Genomic DNA, 27,692 nt, shown 5'->3' with positions numbered 1-27,692 from the left:
TAGTGTTTTTATTTGCGACTTCTGCCAGGGGACCCAAAGTAAAAAGTCGAAGCCTTTCTGCGAAAAGGACAAACTGTGCACATGTAGGAGTGGAGTAAATATTTTGTGAAGCAGTTTCCGGAGATCTTAGAATAATTGTGATGCCGGCCCACCCTTCTGGGCTGTCGAGGCCTTGCTGTCTGCTGTTTTTGCCTGTATCACTTAGTAAGTATACCGTTCTCCACAGATGAGGAAACCGAGGTACAGAGTAGTTAAGTAGCCCAAGGTAAGGGGTGGGCTGATTTGAACCTAACTCCTGGTCCCTGCTCATGACTGCTCAGCTAGAACTCTTTTTTAATGTTTATTTATTTGAGAGAGAGAGAGCTCGCACGGAAGCAGGGGAGGGGCAGAGAGTGAGGGAGAGAGACTCCCAAGCAGGTTCTGCACGGTCAGTACAGAGCCCGTTGTGGGGCTCGAACTCAGGAACCACGATATCATGACTTGAGCCAAAGTCAAGGCTCGGGTGCTTAACCGACTGAACCACCCAGGTACCCCTCAGTTGGCACTTTTAAATTAAATGATTCAGTAGACAGGAGTATAAATACAATTTATTTTTTTTTGTGGCATATAAAATCAGACCCGTTATTTTCTATTCCTTACACAGACTCTAATGTTATGAAAGGCATTACCTATTTTTGAATGCTTTGTCCTCCTTTTTCATCATCATTTTCTGCTGCACCATTGCTGATAACCTATAAACAGAGATTGTAAAGGACAGGAAGGGCGCAATCCCATCAGTAAAGACTTTTAGCTTCTCCTTTACCTGCCGATCAGTGCTTTTCAGCTTTTCTGCTATAATTCCTCACCAGTTTCCACTGTTGTCCTATAGATTAAATCCCGTATTGCTTTTTAGCCTGGAATGTTTGGGTGGGAAAAATCCGGCAATGTAGTTCAGTTTCGAAGCTGAGATACTGTGAAATGAATACTTTTGTAAACCTGTGCACTTGTGTGCATATTACATAGGTGAACCCGTGCACTTGTGTGCACATTACATATCTTTTTAGCAGTTGAGCTCTGGCTCATTGTAGTGAAAATGTTTTTCCATGAATAATTCTTTAATGTTGGTCTTGGGTTTTTACTACAGATGTTACAAGTTTGGCTCTGATTCTCCCTTGAAAAACTCCTACAAATTGCCAGTTTGGCATAAGAGTTATGAAGTCACATTATTTTCAAATTATGTTTATTTCTATTTTTAGCATTTTTCGTCTGTCGTAGTCGTATTGTAAAAATGTGTCTACATATGAAATTATCCTGTAGTGAGGAAGTTGGCACATGACTTCTAGCCTTTGTCTCCTTTTGAATACCATGTAGAAATTTGGGGTTTCTCCCACAGTTTAATGAAGTGCTTAATATTCAGTGCTATCAAATTTGGACTAAAATCACTAGCCCAGCTGCAAATGGAATGTTGTTGAAATTTTTATCACTTCGTAAAACACCGGGTATTTCTGTCAAATTAGATTGACAGAGGGCTGGTGAAGGGTTAATCCTGAAAAACCCAAAAATAGCAGTTCCTCTTTAATCTAAGTAAGTCTGTGGTCTCGGAGAATGTTGGATAATTCCTGTCTTAGCTTGACACATGACCAAGGCACTGGGTAGATTTACGTGAGAGTGCCGTTCATTTTCATGCTCTCGGGAATGTATTTGTGCATTTTCTGCCAGCATAGGCTTTAAGGAGGTCTGTAGTTCATTTGGGATTGCAGAGAGCTGAGGTTCAGCAGTTCTGACCATGTTCAGAAGTTAGTTTGTATCTGGACCGGAGGACTGGCCTTTGTTGGTCAACAGAAGCTAGTTTACATAGTCGTTAGTGAATGAATCTATGGAAAGGAAAGGTACAGGCTTGATCTAATATAGGTTACTAATTTTGAATGGAGACAAGATGATCTATTCGAAGGGATTGCTTCCTTAATCCCCAGTGGTCTTTGCTAACACGTGGCTCTGTTAGGGGACTTGGCGAGATGAGGACTGAGCGAGGCAGACCCATCTAGGTGGTGGGAAAACCATTCATTTGTGTAAGGAAGCCTAGTGACAGACCTATCAAATTTGCGCAGTTTGAGAGGACAAACATAAAATCAGTGACTTACGCAAATATTTGAAAAATTGGTGGATCTCTTTGTTTATAAGACTATTTGTTAAAAGTGTGTGCAAAATGTCTATTTCTATAGGAAATTTGAGCCAGAGGAGATACCGGTGTTAGCTTGCTTCAAGCCTCATTCTTGTGGCCTTTCTGCAGACACACATACTCTTTTGTAGGCTGGGGTATTACATTTACTATGTTCCTGCCTGTCGAAATGATTCAGGTACGTGAAATTTCAGCATAAATATTTCTCTAACTTGCCTTCTCTGTCCTTTATTTATTTGAAGACCCACCCGGATGCTGGGGCAGTGACTGATGGAACTTTGATCCTTTGCAAATACCTGGTTTCCCTGTGTTGGAAGAACTCACTAAATTAAAAAAAAAAAAAAAATCCCTCCTCCAACAGAAGTGAATGGCTGGCCTGGTCTACTCCCATATCTCAGGACAAATTTGCATACACACCCCTTCATTTGACACTTGTGTCTTTTAGAATGAAAATCAGATAACACTGCATAGTAATTTAATCACTTTGTATCCACACACATGCCTCTAGGATTTCCCTGGTGAATTAGGTAGCAATGGCCTTCTCCTGAGATTGATACATATGTAATAAACTAGCCCAGTCAGCTCTCTGGAAAGTGGGGAGTGGCAGGCAGGATACCCCAGCCTCTGCAGGACTATTCCGCCCCCACCCTCCCACGCGGGACCTTGGAAGTCCTGCTTCTGTGGTGTGTTGACCATGACCGTGTGTTGACTATCAGTCCCATCTACTGCATGTCTGCATCTGGGTCTTAGCCCATGGGGCAAGGTCTGGATATCAAAGTTTTGGCATATATGTATGTGTAATTGACATGTACGTATGTTGCACTCTGTATCTACTTTGAAATGACTTTCTAGAAATTAGTCAGAAGTAAGTTACTGTATACAGATCACTTTCTGGCATTGCAGTGTGGACTTAGGATTCTTTTACCAACGTTTTGAAAATGGGCATAGCGAAAAACCGTAAGAGACGCTTAAATATATAGAGAACAAACTGAGGGTTGCTGGTGGGGTGTTGGTTGGGCTGATGGGCTAAACGGGTGAGGGGCATTACGGAGGGTACTTGTTGGGATGAGCACTGGTGTTATACGTAAGTGATGAACCACTAAATTCTATTCCTGAAATCATTATTATACTATGTTAACTAACTTGGATTTAAATTAAAAAAAAAGAAAAAAAATGGGCATAGCCAACTGTCCACTTATTTTCATCAGTAACACATAGAGTATAATTTGTAATATTTTTCTAAACCGATGAAATCATAGAATGAGTGGGGAAGTGCGTTCTGATGAAGTAGACCATAATCAAGACATAGGGAAGTCAGCCACAGTCAGGAAAGTTGCAGAGTGGAAAGGACAGTCACTAGAGCATTCTGGAGGTTCTTAGTACAGGTTTCTCTTGCTCTCAGAAAGTGTGTGTCGCACCCACTGTCTTTTGTGGAAGACCTACTTCAGTTCCAGTTTTCTCTAACAGAAAGAAATCCGAAGAGGATTTTGGCTTCTACAAAATGGTAATTGTGTCTTTGTTTTATGCCCTTCTAGTGTCCAGTTTCTTAGGCACGCTCTAAGAACGTTGGGTTAGCAACGGAAACCTGTGTATCTCCCTGAAGCTGATAGCCCTGCCTCTCCACCGTGAACTCTTGCTTTTGTTGATTAATCTCTTTGTATTCAATAACGACCTTAAATGGCTCATTTATTGGTGTTTTGTCTTTTTTTGTTTATGCTAAACATATTGGAATGTTGGCATATCAAAGATGTGAAAAAAGAATTTAGGAAAAGTTGTAAAAACTAGAATTAGGTGTTATTGTATCCTAAGTGTAAAAAAAGGAATTCTGAGAGAATGTTGAGTCTCATCTGTGGAGGTAATGTTGTTCTGTAAAGAAAGGGAATGTATTTGTGTTAATAATAATAATAGTAATACATACATTATCTCAAAAGAAGTGCCTGCAGTAAACTTCTTGGAAGCCTAAAGTAGGTTACCAAATAATTTGTTGTACAAACCAGATTATTTTTAAGAATGAAAGGGAATGCGGTTAATAACTACTGGGGCACCAGGTGTAGATCAGAACTGCCTCTAAGGCAGCGAATAAGAAGAACGTAACGATACCCTTCTTACGAAACGAGCGTTTTTGTCTTTTCCATGAACATTTACAGGTCAAGATGAGAAGAGGGAAGGTTAATGCCTCAGAGAAGTATATCAGCCCACTGACTTTCTCGGGTGTGTTCCTTCCATTGAATCAAAAATTCTATGTAGACATTACCCATCCTCAGAGCTGAGTTTGGACTGCCCTTAAAACTAAGGTTTTGGGGTGCCTGGGTGGCTCAGTTAGTTGAGCATCCTGACTCTTGATTTCTCAGGTCATGATCTCATGGTTCGTGAGATCGAGCCCTACGTCAGGCTCAGTGCAGACGGAGCCTGCTTGGGAATGTCCTTCTCGCTCTTTCTCTGTCCCTTCCCTGCTCATGCTCTCTCTGTTTCTCTCTCTCACAAAATAAATAAACTTGAAAGAAAACCAACAAAGTTTTAAAAACTTGAGCGTGGTATTGATTTGTTTTTATGATAGTTTGCATATTAGAAGTGATTACTTTGCAAAGCATAGTTTACCTCAGAGGTGAAAGTGGTTATAGTCGCGGAAACATGCCACGCATGTCATATTAGCAGCTTATGAGATTTGGAGGACTCTCGAGTACTTTAGAAAGCTTTCTACTGGTGGTGGCAATGAACTGCTGGGAGGTCGCTCAGAAATCTGTGTCAGTCATTGCTCTAATTACAAGAGTTGAGACTTGGAAATTTTGCCTGAACTGCACTCCGTGCAGCTTCTATCAGTATAACGATTTTGAATTAACATTTGTTGTGTGATACATATTTTTGATTAAAAATGTTTTGTGTAATCATTAATATGATGTGGTAGATTAATACTAGAATATTGGGTCATGACACAGTTCACTATAAATAAATGCATCAAGCAGCTTACAAGACTGTATTATTTGCTTCCACTTCTGTTGTAGGAGAGAGTATATGGTAGGCACACATGCGGATAAAATAGTGCGAGGAGGCATTACTAAATGTAATTGCTTATTTGAGGGTTAGTGGAATTAAAGTTCTCACTGATGATAAATTGAGCAGGTTTTCTGTCTATGTATACTTTTAAAATATGAAAACCTAAAAGCTAGCCTTTTCCTTTTATAAAAGTGGTGGCCTGTATTCCGAAGCTGGTTAGTTCTTTCATGCTCAAGGTAGTATTTTCAAGTGGTGGAATCGTTTACTGTTGTTTCTGACATTGATCTCATTCTCATGGTCAGAAACAACAGATTTACTATACGTCATTCAAAAACTGTCTCCTAGCCGGTTAGGCAGTCATGTGCTTGGCAGATCAGATACCAGTGGACACGTCATCGACCTTCAGGCTGTTCCAACTTCAGCCTTCAGAGCATCTCCCCTGACCAGGTCTTCTTTTTGATTCTTTCCACATATATTTCTGTGGCTAATTGATGTGAAACTGGGGAATAAGACTATGTACCTAAGTTCTCAGAGGTCCCACGGATCCTACACTTGATGGTGATGAGGATGTTGAACCTCCTGAAGGTCCTCGTGACCAGTGACTGTTCTCTTTGATGCGACCGCACAGATCCCAAGCCCAGAGCCTCACTGGTTCCATTTCTCAACTGAACAGGCCGTCTTAGCTTCCCCATGCTTCCTCAGTATTCCCAGCAAGAACGCTTGCTCCATCAGCACCTCCGGACCCCTCCCCCCGCCCGCCCCCAAGCCGTCAGCAGGCTCAGGCAGTAAGCAGCGCTTTGTCCACTGGAGTGCTGAGCGCATCGGCCTTTCCAGCACACAGCTGGTCTTTGCACTTCATGGCATGTGTGTAATTTTATAACTAAATTTGACTCCTGTTGTTTCTGCCATCCATTTGATGTCTCTCTGTGAGCAGGCAGGGGTAGTTTGTTTTCCCTTTGTATTTCTGTGCTCACTTTAATTTTTTTTTTTTTTTAAAGCTCCACACCCACTGTGGGGCTTGAACTCACAATCCCGAAGTCAAGAGTTGCGTGCTCCACCGACTGAGCCAGCCAGGTGCCCTTCGTTTTCTCTTTAAAGTCTGTGAATGGAGGTAAACAAGGCAATGTGACCTCTTGGTGACAGTATAAACAGTTTATAATCATCATTTTCTTTTTTTTTTTAACGTTTTATTTATTTTTGAGACAGGTGACAGTATAAACAGTTTATAATCATCATTTTCTTTTTTTTTTAACGTTTTATTTATTTTTGAGACAGAGAGAAACAGAACATGAACGGGGGAGGGCCAGAGAGAGAGGGAGACACAGAATCCGAAGCAGGCTCCAGGCTCTGAGCCATCAGCACAGAGCGGGAGATCATGACCTGAGCCGAAGTCGGACACTTAACCGACTGAGCCACCCAGGCACCCCTATAATCATCATTTTCTTTCTTCATTGTTCTACTGGTGCCCCACTAGCTGGAGAGTCAGGTAAGGGTGAGGCATTTAAAGACCCGATTCATTTTTAAATTAAATGTTAGATTGCCCGCTGTCTCTAGATACCTGGATAGTAACTGAATTCAAATTCAAGTAAAATCCCTGTTTCAAGGGAGGTATTTTATTCTAGAAATTCTGCTGAGATAAACAGTACGCACAGGCGTATACTTGAGTATATAGGCATTGCTGCTGGCAGAGTTAATGTTAAATAACTTGTGGTATATTCAGCAGGGGAATACCGTGCAGCCTTTACAGATAATGATTTAGGGATGTGTCTGTTTTTACAGGAAGACCTCCACCCTATACTTGCATATATGTGCACATATGTAAGACACACTTAAATAAGGTCAGATACCCAAAAAAGTTGGAAAAATTGTACAGGAAAATCCCATATATCTTTCATCCAGATTTTCCAAATGTGAATGTCTTACTGCACTTGTTATTCATGCCTCTTTCTATATTTTATATCTATTATCATCTAGATAAACTTTTTCCCCCCCTGAAACATAGGTGATTAAGTTGTACATGATGCCTCTTTTACCTCCAGATACCTTGATGTGTATTTCCTAAGACCAGGGACTTTCGCTTACATACCACATTAAAATTACCAATATTGGGAAAACTACACTGACTCAGTATATAATCTAATTGACAACCTTATGCACATCTTGTCCATTGTGTCAGTAACACCCTTTACCTGGTGCAGGGTTCATTCCCAGGGCTTGCATATGTTTTGTTGTGTAGCTCTTTAGTCTTCTCTAATCTGCAAGAGTTGTTTCGTCTTTCCTTATCTGTCAAGACCACGACAGTTTTGAAGAATTCAAGCTAGTTAATTCTAGCTAATTGGTTGAATATTCTTCAATTTGGATTTGTGTGTTTCCTCGTCGTTCAATGCAGATTATTCATTTTTGTCAGAAATGCTTTGGAAGTGAAGTTGTGTTCCTCTCTGTGCATTTCATCAGCAGGCACACACATCTCTGCTGTGTCTGTCCCATCACCACTCAGGATGATTCCTAAGGAGATCTCCTTTGTAAAATTAATAATGTTTCTAATTGTAACTGATAAGTATCTTGTGGGGGTGGGTGTTCTTTGAAACTTTGTAAATATCTCAGCCTCCTCTCTCATCCTGCTTTCACTCATTAATTTTATACCCAGTAATGGTTTTTGCCTAAAATAATTATCACTCTGGTATTTGCCAAATGATAATTTTCTAATTCATTTAGTTTTTTTTTTATTAGTTGGAATCCTACTGTAAGAAAGAGACTTTTTTAATTTACTTATATCAGAATAGGTGCATAGATTCTCATTTTATTCTACTGGTTATTACCATTATTATTTTTGTTCAGATTGTTCCAAGTTAGCCAGTAGGAGCTTGTTCAAGTTTTGACTTGTCCTGAGCACTTTTTCAGCACTTCCTGGCTTTTTCTGAGCACTTCCTTTTTTGTCTATTCTATGTTAGTTGGTGGTGTGTGTGTATGTGGACTTTACTGGGCTTTATCTAAAGTTATCTAAATGTGTTTATACAAAAAAACTCTGAGCCTTATTTAAATGTTAGTGATGGTTGCCTTTAGGACATGGGATTACTGGTTATCTGTATTTTCTTCCTTCCCACCCAAAATGGCCATTTTGCATGTAGGTTGCTTTCATGGGGCAAAATGGCTTTTTAAAAAAATTAATAGCAAAGATTAGTTGTGATTGGAAATCACACCCTTCTGAACCTCGCTGAAATTATGCATTTGATGCCTGTCATTTAGGAACAGTCATGTTTTCCAGGATACATTGTATGTGAAATGGAGCGCTGCCACTAAATGCTGGTTTAATGAGTTGAAATAATTCTTCTACCTTTAGAAGAAGTCCTGATGACCTATGCTCTAATCCCTTTTTATGACAGATAAGCATTTGGTGCCTGGGAGGTTAAGTGACTTGACTGAAGTCACAGAGAGTGAATTGAGAGGAAATGTAATGCTCTTTCTTGCTGAGTCCAATATTCTTAGATAATCCTAATTATTTTCATCTGTTAACCACCTTCTAGCTACAAGGTACTATATGAAGTGTTAAAGAGCCTAGAGCTTAAATTTGCATGTGTCAATCATTGGATAATCTAAGCACTTTATATGCAAAGGTTATCAAAGGCCATTCGGCTGTGGTTAATGATTAACAACTTTAAGTGACTCTAAATTGACTTCGTGTTAGACCATAGTCATGGAATGCTTATCAGTCCTCTGCTTGGCACTAATCTTGTAATTATACTATTATTCTAGAATTGTAAAAACAGTGGGATTGAAAGGATGGAGGGCTGGTATATTTGTGCTGATTATTTAACTTGTAAACGTTCTCTGGGATGAAGATGAGAGAAGAAGTCTCCTTGTGCACTGTTAAGTGACATGTATGGAATGTCAAGAATGTCTTTCCTAACCCTCCTCAGACTTGCTCTGACTCCCCTCTCCTACCCTCTCAAAGCACCTTGTCCTGGTTCATGTAGTTACTGTGGGGTGGTAGGCCTATACATGTGTGTATTGAGATGCTTCCTATCTGTCTTGTCCCCAGCTGTGTCCCTTGGCTCCAGGCATGGCACCTTTCACAGAGCAGGGGTGCAGTAAGAATGACAGTGCCCTTCGCCTTGTCCAGTGCTGTCTTGTAGAGGTGAGGGTCCTCTGGATCCTTCTCCCTTTCTTTTCTTTTCTTTTTTTGCCCCCTTCCCTCCCTTCCTTCCTGAACACTTAAAGACCTGATTCTTAAAGCAGTTATATCATTAGTCATGGCTTTTAGTTGCAAGCAGTAGAAACTGTCTGTCACTAATTTGAGCATCTCGGATGGTAACACTAGCATATATTTGTCAAGAGCTATGAAGGGTCTGAGCTTTTTCACCCGATTTGCAGGCTAAAAGATTGGCCTGCTACAGTTTGACAGATGCTGTCAGAAGGCGTGAGACTACTGGGCCAGAGACAAAGGAATTTTACTACTCAGGATAGGAAAGAGTTGTCATGATATCAGCATTTTTTTTTGCACCAGTACTCTGAAGCCTGATTCCCACAGGGTGACACATGGAAGGCCAGCGGACACTTGTGTGAATGGTGGGTGCGTCACAGGAGAAGGGCCCTGAAGTTAGGGCGTCTGGATCTTTGCGCTGCATTGTGAGTGTGGCTGTTCTTGGCTCCGAAGAGAGACACTCCCTACCTTCCCAGACCGTAGGCAAACCTGCCCCTTTGCTCTGGCGGGAGACACTCTCTCTCTTCCAAGTATATGCGCTGTAAAAATATCCTTGTCATTAATGATAGTCTGGAGCAAAGAGTGCCTCTGCTTATGTGATGTGTAAAATCGCAAGAGACCCCTGGTCTCTATGAGGGGTCTACCAGCAAACTGCACTGTAGAAATTTGGAAGACAAATGGAAAAGATAAGTCCCTGCAATCCTGCCATTCTAGACCATCATGGTTAGAGTTTTGAAATGTGTACTTTTAGTGTTTCATTTCCATAAATATAGATGTTTGTATATAGCAGCAAGTTAGTACATTCGGACTTATAACTTGATTTTTCAGCTAACACTCTGTTATGCCTGTTCCCCTCTCCTGGCTGCCTAGGTTCACCTTTGCCCAGTCTCCTGGTCCTTCGGGCCCTGCTCTCTGCCTAGCATTTAATTGTCCTAAATATAGAATCAGAGCTTTAGAGATTCAGGAGACTTCAGATCATTTGGCCCACCCCTTTCATTTAAGGTGGTAACTCTCTCATTTAACATTTCACAGAGACCTTTTGGAAGCCACAGCACACCCTTAATGTGGAACCATAATGGTGGGAGTTTGGGGCATTGTAAGTAGCTGGTGGATCAGCTGCATTGCCTGGGTGATTCTTCTCTTGACTTTGTACTTAAGTGAGCTCCTTTGCATTAGGTTAGAGAACCGGGTTGTGTACTTAGAACCTCTTGACCCTCTTGATCTTGTTCAGTCAGGCCCACAGTCGACTACCGTGGACTGAATTCTAAGAGCCACTTTTGCTAATGCCTGTAACCTCAGAACCCCTCTGGAATCAAGATTGGTCATCATGGGACTAAGTGGCACTGAGCCTTGGAAGCGTTTGCTCAAACAGAGATCAGTTTTGAAAATTATTCTTCCAATCAAACTCGAGTCTTTGTGAGGAGTGGCAAGATAGTTCATTTCCAGACATGTACTTCTTTCAATGATCAGAAACGAGGGAAAAATATTTTCTTGAAAAGTACCCCCCAGAACTGCAGTGGGAGGTATTAACTATTCTTATTTCTAGGTTCCATTAAGGACAGTTATTTAGAATTTGCCTTGATTTAAAAAAAATTCAGTACTATTAGATTTTAGATTAAGGCAGAATTACTAAATATTCTCTTGAATGGTGTCTTTCTTTTGAAAGGCACAAAGCCATCTTACCTACTTTCAAGAAAATATTATTCTTTGTTGAATGATTTAAGCCTATTAGTTCTTGGAAAATTATAATGATGTACTGCCTTCAAACAGTAAAACAAGTTCCAGCTTCTTTTACTAAGAAGAGACCGTTGTTATTAAGGATTATTTCTACTTTTGATGCCATTCTGTTGGCTGGACTTTATGGAGAAGACATTCGAGGAAGCTTCCTGGGGCTTTTTTCTGCCTCTCCCCCCTTCCCTGTACCCCAAAGCCGGAGATTTGTGGAGTGATGGCCTATTCACTCCCAGAGCTTTGCTGGCCTTGAATAGACCCTCTTTGCCATTTGGCGACTTGAAGTGTATTTTACCTCTGGTCTGATGGTTTCCCTTGCTAAACTTTGGTTTAAACTTTAGATAGACGTAGTGCTGTACTGCTGCCCAGACAGGGGAGTGTGGAGAAGGGCTTGGAGTGGGGTGTCTTAGCCCTGTTAGAATGGGTCCAGACAGACCTGCAGGAGAGGATGTAGCCAGCATTGAGGTTCCCAGGGCAAATGGCTGTGATTGAGAGGTCATCTGAAGTAGTGTTATCCGGCGGTCAGAGCACAGCTCTCCACTGACTGACTGGAGCAGGTCATGAAAGCAGTGCCCTGGCCACTAGCTGGTGATTCACACCCCGGCTTCTGTCCCCACCCTGTCCCATCGTGGGGCTGGAGAACCAGCCCCGGCAGTGGTGTCTTCTGGGAGCCAGACGTTGTGTTCTAGGGGCTCTGTGTGTCGCGTCATCCCATCAGGTGGCCCTGGCCTCACAAGTCTCCTCACTTCGACCCACCAGTGCCTCTGTTCTGCTTCTGGAGGGCGTCCCTGCCTTTGTCTGGCCCTCGCTCCTCCTCTTCCACATTCTTCCCTGCCCTCCACACTCAGCTGGAGAGTCCCTTGTTGTGAGGTTTCTCTGACCCCTCTTTGAAACTCTGTATTAACCACTTGATAGGACCCTGTCCTTAATCTTTCATTGCAATTGATACTTGAATTCAACACTTCCTGTGTCCATTCTGTGTTTAACTTCAGCCTCCCCTGTAGGATGGGGATGCTTCGGGGGTCAGGGAGGAAGCATCTCTTTTTCAGATCTGGACTCCCAGGGCTTGAGATGTGGATGGCATGTTGTCAGCGTCCCATATGTATCTGTGGACTGTGTGGCCTGGGCTGGTATTTCCACCATGGGCTCTGGGTCAGCCTAGAAATTGGCGGGCTGGATCTGCAAGTAGAGACCGAAGAACCTTCCAGCTGTGGAGTGGTGGGGGGAGACACGTAAGTGGAGGGCCTGACTGCATTAACTGAAAGCTGCTGGTTTTTTTGGGTTCAGGGCACAGAATAAGCTGTTCGTCCCTTGAGGGTGCCCCTCCGTTTCTGTTCTACTGTGGTCGCTGACATTAGACATCTATTCAGTTCCAGTGGGTGAACATATTGCCTGTTTACTGAGTTAATTTCTTCTCCATTGTCAAATGACCGAGATTTTGCTTTTTCGTAGCTGAAAATTCATTTTCTTTCTTTTTTTAAAAATTTATTTTTGAGAGAGAGTGCATGTGCGGGAGCATCAGTGAGGGAGGGGCAGAGAGAGAGAGAGAATCCCAAGCAGGCTCAGCGGGGCTCTATCCCACCACTGTGAGATCATGACCTGAGCTGAAATCAAGAGTCAGAGGCTTAACTGACTGAGCTGCCCGGGTGCCCCTTACCTACTGTTTGTTTTAGAGTAACTTAAGATTTTGCTTCTGTGTATCACACAAATAGAGTAAGAGTTAAAATCGTACATAAGCTGTGTCAGTTTTTAAAGATTAAAATTTGATTTCGAATAGGACTTTAAACACTGAGTCAATAACAGATAAATACATTGCATTTTGAGTGTAATATTTTGCTCAGGATAGTTTTTAAGACTATGATGTTTGACTGCATTATTTGTTAACCTTGAGGATCAAGCTTGACCACTTTTTTTTTAAGTTTATTTATTTATTTTGAGAGAGAGAGAAAGAGCACATGCCAGGCAGAGAGAGGGAGGGGAGAGAATTCCCAGCAGGCTCCGCACCGTCATCACAGAGCTTGGTGCAGGGCTTGATCTCACGGACTGAGAGATCATGACTTGAGCCGAAATCAAGAGTCGGACGCTTAACCCACGGAGCCACCCAGGTGCCCCAAGCATGACTCCTTTGATCACAGAACTTTTTCTTGGAGGGTGGAGGAGTTGTGGTCTGAAGTGATCCCTTACTTGGAGAAAGGTAGAGGTTCTTTTTACTGCTTCACCTAGATCTCCTTTGAAAATCTTCATGAATTAGTTCTGTTCATTTATTAAGTCTAAAAAAATTGTTCACTTTTCTTAAAATATAGATTGTCTGCAAATCACAAGATCTACACGAAAAGCAAAAACACAGAAGTGACAGAAAATCTGGGCCCAGAGGTATAGGTGGACCCACCTGGTGGTCAAATTTGCTTTCACAGTTTCAGGAAAAAAGATAAAAATAAAAGTCCTCCTGTCATCTTGTAAAAGTAGCATATAGCCAGCCCAACATTTCTGGGCCATTTGAAGGCTGTGAACTCAAGCTGATTTTAAATACCCTGGCTGGTATTGTGAATGTCAGTATTCCATTCCAGTCATTTATAACTTTGATTAATGATTTTATTTATAAATTTTAGGAACTACCTAGTCAACTCACAGGGTCATAAGAAATAATAAGTCATTGTTTTGAGTCTCTAAGTTTTGGGGTGGTTTGTTATGTAATGATTCGATACCTGATATATGGTATGTTCATAACTTTTTTTTTTTTTTAACAGAGTAACCAAGTTTCATTATTCTTCTTAGTATTGTTCATCTCTACTTGGCACAGGATAATTTACTTATTTCCCAGATACGAAGAGGTTCTGAAAGAATAACTGTTTACCACATCAGAGAATGTGCCACAGGCTGTAATAGGCAATTTGAAAAGAGAGCTTCCAGATGGCTTTGAGCCCTGGCGGCATTTTTGTAGTGTTGGAGTCAGTCTGTAGCATCCCAACGTGATTACTTAGGAGGTGACCACGCTAGAGTCTTCATTTTGGCATCTTTTTAAAAAATAAATAAAAATAAGAAAACAAGAAGCTTCGTGCCCTGTTTCCAGAAACATTTTCCTCCCAAGGACTACAAAACCCTTGCACGCGTTATTTTAATTCTGACAGTATTCTTCAGAATCAGTTTAGGGAGGTGATCTTCTTCAGCACATGTTTTCTGGTCAGATAGATCTGGCGTTGTGCTTAATAATGGAATAATGTGAAGATCAGATCTCATATTCGGATTACCGTTTTATGTTCTTAAGTATACAAAGTAATGCATTCTAAGAAACAGCCTTTTTAGTAATTTTGTCATCCATCTAGTATGACTCTTCATATCCTCAAGAATGTGACTGAGTCACGGAGGGACGTTGTGACCTGCCCTCTCTAGGAGAGTCTGGTGCACGGGCAGTGTGGCCCTGTCCTCTGTGTGACAGGGACTCTGGGCCAGGGAGCCTGGGTCCATGTGGACAGAGGTGCCTGCTCTGGGCTAGGCTGAGCTGGTGGTGGTGGTGGAGAGGGTGCGGGCCGATGGCTGTTAGGGAAACACAAGGAGGGGAGCACACAGTTCGAGGCGGAAAGTGAGTTCTAGTTGACTGTGCAGCAGAACTGGTTAATTTTTTCCTTTTCGTTATTGTTAACGTCGTATGTACCTCAGAGATGAATCTGGTGCTTTAAGCACGATCGACACGTGTAGGAGAAGAGCAGCTCTCTTTCTAGGGTCTTGATGAATGCCTTGAATGTTTCTAGACCTTGGTAAAATACCAGAACCTGCCAATAGCTATAGACTTTAAAAGCTGATGATGCTTTTTCTTTCTTGGGAAATACTTGTTTGGAATTGTCTTGTTTGGAGCCAGGAAGGTGTCATCTGCGGTTGTGCTGCTACTAGATTTCGTCCTGACCTCACACAAGAAAATACCGGTTTTGAAGGCACCAGCCTCATGCTGTACCGCACGGAGCGGAGCACAAAGGAGGGCGTGGGCGGGTTCGGGTTGCTGGCGTGTGGGGTGAGCGACAGGAAGAAGGCCTGCTTTTCTTCTCTGTCGGAGGGAGAGCACAGAGCAGTGAGACCTCCGCCTGCGCCAGGCTGTCTCTGTCTTTATGGTCGCCGGCACCTCTAGGTACCTCTAGGTACCTCTAGGCACCACTGTAGGTAGACGGCCATCGGGTGGTCGGTCAGGGTAGGGAGGCGCGTCATGTGGGACCCCGCCCTCAAGTGCAGCCAATCATGTCTCGTTAAGTAGACATTTGGAGAAATGAGTGATTGAGCATCATTTCAAGTGAGATTTGTGGAAGAGGTTGTCTGAAGACGGTTGTGGTGAGCCCCGTCTCCTCACGGTGAGTCACAGTGCCATTCAGATGTTTGGGAGCTTAGCCTGAGAGTTCCTCGGAGGGGACAGGTGGTGGGGAAGCCGCTGTGCAGAGTAGCGGCCAGACCTGGGCAAGTTACTTCGCCTCACGCTGCCTCAGTTTCCCCACTGTAAACTACCCACTCAGGTTTAGATTCAGACCCAATCACCGAATGTTGTGTAGTGCCTATAGAGGCCCCGATCCCACGTAAGCATCGTGTCCGACTTGTTAATAACAGTTGTCGGGGGTGTTGATCAGACTTGTTAGAAGCCTAGTTAGAAGACAACGTGCTGTCGCCCCTCTTTAAAATGCTCACCTCCAGGCTTTTGTTTCTTCTCTCTGTATTGTCACGTGACTGCGGTAGAGCCAAATGTCCATATTTGTGGTGTAAAGGGAAGTGCCCGCAGATTAAGGAGGGTACAGGATTTTGTTGTCCTGAACTGTCAGCTGTTGCCAGAAAAACCCAAAGAACAGCGCTGTGTAAGCTGCAGCTGCCGGAAGTGTCTGCTTTGGGGCCTGAGCTCTGAGTCGGTGGAGTTGACTGAGCACATCCATCACATGCTTCCTTGGCTATTTCTTTTGTGGATTGGAAATTCTTTGGAAAACAGAACATGTGATCCAGAGAAACAGGAATTAAAAATTCGCCAGTATAATGAAGCAGCTAGCTGTTTTCATGCAGAGGTGCCCACAGCAGTGGACTGTAGTTCCTCAGCATTTGAAGGTTTGAAGTCACCTTATAATTAAATATGCTGTTCATTACAGTTAGTTCAAAACGAAGATCTGTCTTGTATCTGAAGTTCATTGGCCAAGGATGGAAGGATAAAAGCTCCCGGCAAAAATAGGAGTCTTCCAGTCGTAGTTGTAATTAAACCTAATTCATGAAGGACTGCATACCACACTCCTTAACTCATTAATTTTTATTATCTGGATGCTGTGTTGCTAGTGTTCTAGAGCACACTGATTTTTTCTTTTTAAAATGTACTCTTTAGAAGAAGGAGCTTTCTTAGGAATGAAACATCTTGTTGGCTTCACCTAGAGTCTCTCCGCCGTCGTGAGTACCTTGCGTTCTCTGCACTCAGCTTGCAGCCGGGCTCTCCAGGTGTCCCTCATCCTCAGAAGCTGAGCTAAGTCCTCTCTTTCTCTAAACTGTGAGGCTCTCCAAGTCTCAGCAGCCCCTTTCCCTCCTGTCCTGCCAACCTCCAGGATGTCTCTGGCTGCAGCTTCTATTCTGGAGCCTACAGCTGGGAGGATAGCATTTTGAAACCACTTTATTATACGTTATTCCCGAGGATCGCCAAAAAAGAAGAAAATAAAACTCTTTAAAATACAAGTACCTATCTGGCGTTTTGGTGTGTATCCGGTTAGGCCTTTTCTATTTATGTTTGTATGTTTGCACATAACTACACAGAAGCATATATAATCATATTTTATATATGGTTTAAAGGGGTCATTTTGCAATATGGTTTTATCACTGGTTTTCTCCACCGAGGAACAAATTATGAAAATAGATCACAAAACTAAAGTAAAACTATAAAACTTCCAGAAGGAAGCATAAGAGAACATCTTTGTAATTTTGGGTTAATGAAAGATTGCCTAGATAGTATACAGAAAGCATGAACAACAAAAGAAAAATTTGATGAATATCATGTTTAACATTTGCCTTTTAAAATAAGCCACAGAACAAGACAGAATGCATGTAAATCATGTGTCCCGTAAAGGACCTGATTACGTGGATAACTTTTACAACTCAAGAAGACAAACACCAAATTAAAAAATTAACACAAGGTTTCAATAGACACGTCAACAAAGGAGCTATATGGGGAGCAAATAAACACATAGGAAGGTGTTCAGTATCATTAATCACAAGGAAAGTGCAAATTTAAGCCACGGTGACCACTACCCACCCACGAGGAGGGCTGTCATGAGAAAGACGGGTACACCAAGTGGTGATGAGGCTGTGGAGGAACCAGAGCCCCCATAAATTGCTGGTGGGAATGTAACATTGTGCAGCCACTGTGGAAAACGGTTTGTAGTTTCTTAAAATTCTAACTTGTGCCCACCCGCGTGACCTAGCAGTTCCAGTCGTTGGTATCTGCCTCAAGATAAATAAAAACATGTTCCGGCAAAGACTTCCAAAGTCCAGCCACGTTACTCCTGACGGCCAAACATGACCATCTAAACGTCCAAGGAGATGTGGTCTATCCTATCCGTACAATGAAATTCAGCCGTAAGGACAAACCTTCTGATGCACGCACAAAGAGGATGGGCCTGAACCACACTGTGCCGAGGCAAGGAAGCCAAATGCAAAATGCCATGTGTTGTCTGACTCCGTTTGTGTGAAATTTCTAGAAGAGGCAGAACCACACAGGCAGAAAGCCGGTCAGTGGCTGCCTTGGCCTGAGGCTAGAAGACCGTCGCCTGCGAAGAGGCACGCGGGTGCAGTGGAGTGATGCGGGTGGTCAGAATGGATTGGGTGCTGACCGCACAGCTGTAAATTTACTAAGACTCAGTGGTTCACTTGAAATGGGTGAATATTTAAAAAAAAAATCATGAAGTCAAAATTTATCTGACAAATTGCGGTTTACAAAAACCCTTTGCCATTTGTTTCATTTAATTCTAAGAGGTAGATGATGTCCCCATTTTTCAGAAGAAGACATTGAGGACCAGTGATGGCAAATGATTCTCGGGTTTCAGAGCCCGTAACTGGCAGGCCAGGTGGCCACATCCAGGTGTTCTGACCACAGGACCGCATCTGCTAAAATGAGGGTCTTTAATGGCACTTAAATTTTATTTCAGGAAAATACCTCATGACACGTTTTAGAGAGTATATCATGAATATCTTTTCTATGCCTGGAACTATATTTGCCATCATTTCTTAAAATTGGAACATTTAGACATTCGTAAAAATAGAATCGGTCGTGACCACCCAGCACACAGCTCTTGGCTTCAGTGATCATCCCCTGCCTGGCCTGTCTTGGTGCTTCTCTGTTTCTAACTGCCCAGATTACATGGAAGCGACTCTTCTGTAAACACTTTCATGCCGTTACTTGTAAGGGATCTACTACTGTTCCGTTGCTCTTACTGGAGGGCATTAAACCAGTCATTGATTGTTGGTCATTTAGGGCAATTCCTACCTATTGCTCTGGTAAACGATGCTGCAGAAAACACCCTTTTGGCTAAGTCTTTGTGTCTGTCGTCTGCAGCAGTCATCTTTCACTTGCACTCCACGGCTGCCGTTTGAGGAGTTGTACAGAGGACCCCTCTTTATTTTCAGTGCTTTAAAGTGTACTCTGACCTAAAAAGAAAAAAACAACAACAACAAGATTTACAATGAAAGTAACCCTTTGGTAGTTTTGCTTGTCTGAGAACACGTGCATATGAACTAGCCCACCTGTTCCACTTTCTTTTGTTTGTAGCTGGTTCCTTGGAAGTGAAGAGATTGTTGGTATTCATGCTCCACATCCCCCCCCCCCCACTTTTGCTCATACTTGTGGTTGTCTTCTGAGCAAAGCTGTAAGTTTTATACTGAAGGTCTTTAAAAAAGAATACCTTGGCAGTATTTTCAAGTTGCTGGTCCTTCTGTTGTCAGGAAATTTGATCATCTCAGCTCTTAGGGTGAGACGGACCTGGGGAAGGGCATTGCAGTGCCCCCAGAAGACAGGGTCCCCGGGGTGCCGGCTTATCCTTTCCTCCCTTGGGCAGAACAGCCTGAGTATGGGGCACCGGGCCTCGGGAGCCCTAGGGTGGTGGAGGAGCCTGGCGAGACGAGGGGGAGGATGATCACAGGCTAGGACAGGGTGTGTGGGGTGTGGGCACCCAAGAGAGGAGTATGCTGGATCCGACCCCAGGAGCTGGAGGACCCTCTAGTTGAGTTTCGTGGGAAGGTTACAAGTTAGATGATGGGGCTGGCTCTATGTAGAAGGTTGGAAGCATGAAATGGCATGATCCTTGTGAAAAATCACGTTTCCATTCTGAGTACAGTATTTCTTCTCACTTCCTCATTCACACACGGAGAAACTGAGCCTAAGGAGGCTGCGGCTCTTCTGAGACCACATAGGTGATTGTTGATTATAACGGTGTAATTTTAAAGCACCGACTTAACTCTGTTCAGCTGTGTTTATTCTCTTGTAGTTCTGAATTAGATTAAAATTAAAATTTGAAGTCAACAAAAATGAGGTGGATATCAAAGAATGATCCGTGACCTGGAAGTCTGTTCTTTGTCCCTGTGTTACCCGCCTCCGTTCCTTAACCCTTTCACTGCCCCTCATTGTCACTTTTCTTTCTTGCCACTCTCCCTGCTCCCTCCTGGGATCTGGTATGAGCAATTAGGCCAAAGCCTGGATCTGTTCCCTTGACATTTTGGGAATGGTGGCCACTTGTAGCCATGCCACATGGGAATTAGAGCTTTTGAGGATTCCTTATGACTGCAGAAACAACAACAACAACAAAACATGTTAATGTAATTTTCTGATCTTTTGACTACATCTTCCTCTGACTTGCCAATGAAAACCATAGGTTATTGTCAGACCAATGACTGATAATTGTAACAGCTACCAAAATAATTTCCTCAGAAGGGGAGGAATCCAAGAGACGAATGTTTACGGTCTCAGAAAGAACCATCATCTCAAAGATGTGTTGTGTGTAAAAGGTAAGTGTAATACTTAAGGGCCTACAGAGTGCTTGATGTGAGTGAGTACTGTAGGTCTAGCTATAAACATACCTGGCATGAAGCCCATAGTTGGAAATGGTTTCCTGTCGCTAACTTTAAGTGGACCAAGAACGTAAGCAGTGAGTATCAGTGCAGACTTGCTCCTGCTGTAAGTTAACCTGTGGTCGAACATACATCCTCATTTATACACTAATTTAAGATGTGAAACAGTGGAAAGTTTTGCCCTGTGTGACTGAAGGTATACAACATTGGAACAAGCATTTTCTAACAGAAGCATATGTAGGACCTTCCTGGGCAAATAGTGTTGCATTCTTCTTTATATGCAAATTTAAGATCTGCTCTTTAGCAACTAGTGAGAGCAATCCTTTTGTCACATATGTGTATCTTCTCTTGGCTAGATCTGAATGCAGATGTGATTTTAAACAGATTTCTTAAATAGATAGGTGTTTAAGAAACAATGTGGAATTTTTTTTAGTATTCTGATCAAATCAGAACTATGAGGGAGACATTTTTTTCGGTGGAATGAAAGGTATAAAGAGAAATGTATTAGAAGAGACTAAAATAGTGGTTAAATAGTGTACGAGTTATGCTCACGTAGAGCGCTCAGAATGGAGAGAGTTAGAAACTGTTAACAGGGACCAGCTCCATCCCTTCAAAGACCAAAGACAGGCTTCTGGGGGCCAGGAAGGTCCCTGTCCTCCCAGTTGGCCCAGGGCCCCTGTAGACTGGGGTGTGGACTGTGGTTCCCTCAAGAGTCCCACCCGGCACAGCTCACCAGGCTCCTCAAGGCCTCCCGAGCTCCCCAGCCAGCTTCTGGAGGCCTGACTGGACTGAATTCCGAGAGGGTGGGAGTATCGGCTGTGTCCTTAGATGTCTTTTTCACTTCACAGGCTCTCAGTCAGTACATTTATTTGTTGAATGCTCAGCATGGGGGCGGGGGTGGTGTGAGAGAGTGGTACATGCAGAGAAGACTAGTTCATGATTCCTGGAAATAAGGGAGAATTATGAAACACGCCAAGGTGCTTTTGAAATCTTATTCTCTACTGTCAAAAGGATTATTAATAAGGTAACCAAGAAGCAGCTTGATATTATCAGTATAGTCCTTAGTCTGTGACCAGGAAGAAAGGATAAAAAAAAAAACAAACCCCGAACAAACCCCAACCCTTCCCTCTAATTCGCTACAACCTTTATTCTTTTGGATGTATTCTCTGACATAATCTACTATTTGAATGTGGAATGTACAGAGAGCAGTTTACAGAGGAGTAAGGAGCTGATTTTTTTTTTTTTTTTAAGGTAAAAGATTGCTATTAATTTTAAATATTTGGTTAAAAGTCTGTTTTGAATGCTTGGGTTAACTGATGTTTCGCTTGCTGCATATACCCTCAGCATGCTTATAAGGGCACTTTAAGTAGAAATATAACAGTGACATCTGTTCCTAAAATGATAAAATCTCTCGATCTTGTTTCTGGGTTTGGCCGCCTCCTACCTTCATGTTGAAAGGAAAGCGACTGCTCTTTGTGAGAGTCGGTGTCGCAGTTGTCAGAGCCTCTGAAGACAGTCGTTCAACACTGACTCACGGAGGGCCCCGCGGGCCTCTCCCCTCCCCGTGCAGACGTGCGCACACGCCCAGAGGCGTGCGCGTGCTGCTGTCGAAGGCCTGTCCCGGCCGCAGCGTGTCTTCCAAAGCCTGTCCGAAGTTTAGATGCCGGCCAGATAGCAGAGGGCCGGGGGAAGGGCTGCAGCGGGTGGGGAGGAATTGTTGGCATTACTGAGGAAGGAAAAGAGCTACGGTCCCCCCCGCCCCCCAAGTGCTGGGCGGCAAAGCCGATGATCCACTGAGTCTGCGGATTGTAGCCCGGGAGACGGGGGTGGGTTTATTATTTAATCGACACATCGTATTTGAGTTTGATTTGGGTCCGACATTTTGAGAAAGTGATTCTCATGACTTTTATTGGCGCAGTGCTCGAACTGGTTCACTTACCTTCTCGCCGTCGAAAACGCTGAATAGGGCAAGCCGCGTTTTCGGAGCACACTTAGGCGGCGACAGAGTGGGGACGAGGAGCCTGAGCTACTCCCCTAGACTCTCTTGCTTCAGACCCAAGAAAGGATGGAGCGCCGCGCTGGTGAGCAGTGCTGGCTGCGGATGCGAGAGGGGTTCGGAGCTCGGCCAGGTCCTTCTTCCTCCCGGACGTCGTGTGCTTGTGCGTGTGGTACAAATAACCTAGCAAACACTGATAAGGGCAAGAGGGGAGACAAGTCTGCTTTGTACCTAATTTAGATGGAGGCAGAAGGGTTCCTGTGAATGGAACGAAGTGGAGGCAAAATGCACTTTTTCCCTCCTTTCTTCCGCCTCCCCTTCCCTCCTTCGTCCTGCCCTTTTCCTCTTCTGGCCTCCCCATCCCTCCTCCCCCCCTCCCCCCCTCCTCCCTCCTCTTTCTCCTTCCCTCCTCTCCCTCTCTCCCTTTTAAAAATAAACCTTAACCTTGTCGTGAACTGTAGCTGCTGCAGAGCAGAGTGCACCCCTAGCACACTTGGGCTCTGTGCTCTGCCCACCTGAGTAAAGCGCTTACACAAAAGTGAGTTGCGTTTCTTTTCCAAACTGCTTCATGCCAGGCTTTCGCTATCCTGTATATAATGTAATTGAACGTTATCCAAGTGTTTAAGGCATGGGTGGGAAAAGAAAATCTTGCTACGCTGAACAATCCGGGAAGGCTTGATAAAAGCAGTCCATTTAAAATAACCTGTCAGGTGCGGAAGAGACCATTGTAAATACAAGCATTCTGCCCTTGCGTTTATTCCAGTGTCGCTGTGTTCTAGCTCCATTTAAGGGTGAACACCAGAATTGGCCTGTTAGGGTTTATGCAGGTAAGACGGTGAAAACATCCCATCTGCTTTGAGGTTCATGCTCAAAGGAAAGACCTCATTGCCCAGGTCTGAAGACGACAGCAAGGGGCAGGGCTCCTAAGTTGGACTCTGTAGTGACCCTATTGAGCAGGAGGAGTGAAGAAACAGAGCACTTAAAAGCTTGTGTCTTTTTAATGACTTTCTGCTTTAACTGACTTGATTAAAAATTAACTGACAAAAGGACTAGTGATCTCACATTGAGAAAGAGGGCTTCCGCCCCACACGGAGGCTCTCACGGAGGCTCTCACGGTGTGGGGAGCACCAGCCTGTGCTCCTACTGGAAAGTGGCCCATTCCCCTGTTTGGATCATGCACCATGAGAACCGGAGGAGGACTGGGTGCGCTGGCCATCATGAAGGCTGAAAGTGACCATCGGTGTTCGATGTCCTCTGGCTAACAGGGCAGACCGGTAAGCCTCGAGTGTTCGTGATCAGAGGCACTTCCAGACCTCAGCGAAGAAGGGCCACGTGGGTCGGATGACTGGAGGTCGTGGAGTCAGTCAGTCCTGTGCCTCATTTCTTGGGCAGGGAGACTGACGCTGTTTGTCCAAATCTCATGGGTGTTTGGTTGTGCTAAACACCAGAAATCAGTCTAACTGTCCCTTTATGTCACCTAGTTATTTTGTAATGGCTGGATTAAACTGAGAGGTATGTTTCCCTTTGACAGAAGGCTCTCTGATTTGTCTGTGTCATCAGCCAGTGCACGTGTATAGACAAGGGCATAGTCTGTTTCTTTCTGACCAAGCTGAAGGAGATACCATAGGTAATGAGACATGTCCTCTGTTATGTTATTTTGCTTCATTCACTGATTTCAAATCTGCAGGTATGGTGATTTTTTTTCCCTTTTACATTAAAAAAAATTAATGTTATTTATAGTGACTGTAAAAATTTGGAGGAAGAAAACAAAACAATGAGGCATTTACTTTTGATGAAAATTAATCTCATAAATTTGGGTTTTACCATGGGTAATTTTATTTTATTTATTTATTTTTTTATTTTTTACTATGGGTAATTTTAAAAAGGAAACTATTTGGCCCAGAATGGAGAAGTGAATTTACATAATAGCCTAGATTTCCTGCACACATACGTTAAAAGAGATGACACTTGGGGGGCCCCTGGGTGGCTGAGTCAGTTGAGTGTCTGACTTCAGCTCAGGTCATGATCTCATGTTTGTGAGTTCCAGCCCCGCATCAGGCTCTGTGCTGATGGCTCAGAGCCTGGAGCCTGCTTCGGATTCTGTGTCTCCCTCTCTCTCTGCCCCCCCCACCCCCCAACTAGGGCTCTGCCTCTCTCTGTCTCTCAAAAATAAATAAATGTAAAAATTAAAAAAAATTCACAACAACAAAAAAGAGATGACACTTGAAGTTTGTCTTACTGGCTTTTAATTTTGTGGTCCCAAATCTTACTTGTAACTACTTGTAAGCCAAAAACACGTTGTCGCAAATTTACCTGCAAAGCATGCATCTTTGTTACGTGATGCTAATTAAAAGAGTACTGAACTGGGATATTTGTTACATTTTGTTTAGGAGCTTTCCTCTGTAGTGGGTTTGTTATCAGGGCTGGCTACCATACACTGTTCCTGATTGTTGGTGGCAGAGACAAATTTGATTGTGGTCTAAGTGTGTCCCACTTTATTATGCGTTTATATTTTTAGTGAGTATGCTAGTGATAAAAATTTGATCCTTAACCCCTTTCTTCATTTAGACCTGGATCCCTCAGATGTGACCTTGAGAACATCATTCAGCTTCTCTGAACTTTGATTTTTCATCCAGGAAGCAAAGACTTGGTACTACATGACTCCTGAGGTCTCTCTAGCCCTGAGACCCAGTGATCCCTGGAGTGTGGGAGCCAAATCTGTATTTGCAGTTTTACCAGTGACATGTCTACTGCTCCAAAGCATGTAGAAATTGAGCGCCACATCACAGGCCTCAGTCCTTCTAATTAGGCAACTGAGTTGTGAGGAAAGAAGCTAGTTGTGAGAACTGGTCATTGATTTATGGTGATTTGATTGTGTTTTTAATTTGCACTTTAGCGATTCAGAGCTTGTGTTCCGGAGTCCCTTTTGAATCTCATCTTCTCCGCTCACTGGCTCTTTGATCTTGGGCATGTAACTGCTTCTCTGGGTTCAGTTTTCTCCTCTGTGAACTAGGAGCGGTAACCGCACCTGCTTCTGGGTGTCAGTGAGGACTCAGCGAGAGAAGCCATGCAGAGGTTGGCTCGTGGCGACAGCTTAACCAGGGTTGGCCGTTTGGATTGTGATAGTGACTTTCTCCTTGTCGTTGTTGTGGCCAGCCTTCTGTAAGCGTGTCAGAGTTTTCTCAGTCTGCCCTCGGCACCTTGCCCCGTGACCTGGCTTGACTGCGGAAATACCACAGATGCTGTTCTCCCGAGCTTACGAATGAATGGTCACGGCACCCCTGGACTTGGCTTGTCTGGTGCCGTCCGTAGATTCACACTGGTCTAATCATTGTTAATTTTGCCTGCCCGCTTATTTATATGATTCTTTGAAAAGCAGTGGTATTTCAAACGACAACATGATTTTCATTTCCTTTCTTGTGTCTGCTTCACCTTGTCGGGCTGCTGGGGTTGGTGTCATGTACCCGCCCATTCAGAGAGAACTGAATGGTCATTGGAGTACGGATGGTCTCTTAGAAACAACCTGGGATTCTGGTTGTCGGCATATTCTATATTATCAACACCATGGTATCTTGGTCACGGATGGCTTTTCTTCCAGGGCATTGTGTAATGGGCATTGTGCCCATGGTTCGGTACGTTTGTTTTTCCTCTGTTTGGTTCATGGGCCCGCTTGCCTTGCTTAGGCAAATCTTCATGATGACCTTGTGTGGTAGGCAGCCTGCCCCCCTGGGTCTCAGGGCTGGAGAGGGGAAGTAGCAGTCCAGTCAGGCATCCTGGCCCAGAGCCAGGCCCTCTCCTGCTGGGCCACCTCTCTTGAGATGCTGGAAGCAATCAGAGGTCCCCTGTGCAGGGGCACCTGGGTGGCTGAGTCAGATGAGTGTCTAACTCTTGATTTCAGCTCAGGTCATAGTCTCACGGTTTGTGAGTTCAATACCTGCATCAGGCTCTGCACTGGCAGTGCAGAGCCTGCTTGAGATTCTCTGTCTCCCTCTGTCTCTCTGCCCCTCCCCTGTTTGTTCTCTCTCTCCAAATAGATAAACATTTAAAAAAAATACCCTGTGGGATGAAGAGTACAGCTGGGCCCACCCAGTGTCATGGAGCCAGCAGTGTGAACTGCCCTGGATATGTGGCTTTTTCAGCATTGTGCACCAGGGTGTTAAATGGGATAGGTTTATAAGGTCTTATGGTGCATCTCTGTTGGTATGTTTTACATACCTCATTCCTCCTACATTTGACTTGAGGATGTTCGTTATTAAGATTCCCAGGAATTAAAAAACCCCCACAAAACAGAACCCCAAATGCCAGCCACCATAGGGTATGTGATGGTTACACCCTGGCCGTTCAGCGTCCACTCTTTCAGGCATCTTGTGTCTTGTCACATGACTGCCAGGAGACATCACAGAAAGGAAAGGTGACCCTCTCATCTGTAATCTCTTTGGGTCCTTCTTACCATTAGTCATGACCCTTGCAGTCACCCTTCTCTCTCTCCTTCTCCTCAGGAGGGGTGAGAGTGTTTTATTTACATGTTCACATAGCCTCCTCCTCTCCCCTGCAACACGCAACACACACACACACACACGCACGCACGCACGCACAACCCAGGTGTAAAGTGTGTAGAGGTTGGGAATTAGGATTCCATTCGTGCATTGCTTTCTCCCGCCGTCTGACCGCAAATGCAGTTTGCTCGATCACAGATGTGCTCAGTTGTTCAAATTAGATTTCTGATTTACAGGAAAATTGCCTTTTCTCAAAGATGACAAGGGCACACTTGACCGAATTAATTAGAAAATGTTACGTGAAGGTAAGCCGTGTGCAGCTGTTTCACATATGGGTAGCATTCCAGAAGTTGTGGGCCTGTGGTGGCCACAGCACCCGTGGGGCCCCAGGGGCATTTGCACGGGACACAGGGTCGTGACCGTTCCCTTCCTCACTGAGAATCCTACTGTGAAAGGTAATCCGAAATTATCTGCTTTCTCTATGTTACTAATGCTAATAGTGTGAGATGGTCTCAGGTTTTGGAAAATGAAATCAGACGTTCTTAAAACATTCAGTAACTTTAGGAACAAGACTGCGTCTCTTAAAGGAACAAAGGTGTTTTTAATTAGTTGATTTTTAATATAACTATCATCTGTGTCTCTTGGGGAGGAGGAAGATTCTCCTTTACCTTCTCCAAACAGGTTGGATTTTTAAATGCAACTTTTGAAAAGTAGGTGAGACTCATCCAGGGGGACACGGTTTCAGTTCACCACACTCTGCCTCCAGCTTCAGTAGGAAAGTAAATGAAACACGAGCATATTGTCTTAATGAGTACTTGCACCTTTTCTCTCATAGATTATGTAAGTAAAGAGGTAAATCTAAAACAAGAACCGACAGGGTGATACGGGTCTGCTCAGTGTGTAAACCTGTGCTGTCAGCCTCCTGCTGTGTGATCTCCTGGGAGCTCTTGCCCTCCCTGTGCCGCTGACCCTCCACGGCAGGTGTTGGGGTGATGCAGTGAAGTCGTCTGCTTAAAGAGACGTAGGATGGTGTTGGGTACAGAGTAAGTGTCTAAT

The 27,692-nt window shown here is 43.7% G+C and overlaps 1 protein-coding gene across 3 annotated transcripts in view; it reads left to right on the top strand.

The window, feature by feature from the left end:
• TRIO (trio Rho guanine nucleotide exchange factor) overlaps nt 1-27,692 on the top strand; it is a 353,418-nt gene that overhangs the window by 43,558 nt on the left and 282,168 nt on the right. The window contains exon 1 of one of the 3 annotated variants that reach the window (XM_053202021.1): nt 18,056-23,414. The exons of the other annotated variants lie outside the window; for them this stretch is intronic. The gene's annotated coding sequence lies outside the window, so the exon portion shown is untranslated. Of the gene's footprint in view, nt 1-18,055; nt 23,415-27,692 lie in introns of those variants that run through there. 3 annotated transcript variants of the gene reach the window in all.

This window comes from Acinonyx jubatus, chromosome A1 (genome assembly GCF_027475565.1).
Source record: "Acinonyx jubatus isolate Ajub_Pintada_27869175 chromosome A1, VMU_Ajub_asm_v1.0, whole genome shotgun sequence".
Lineage (NCBI taxonomy): Eukaryota > Metazoa > Chordata > Mammalia > Carnivora > Felidae > Acinonyx > Acinonyx jubatus.
This window is presented reverse-complemented; position numbering and strand designations above follow the sequence as displayed.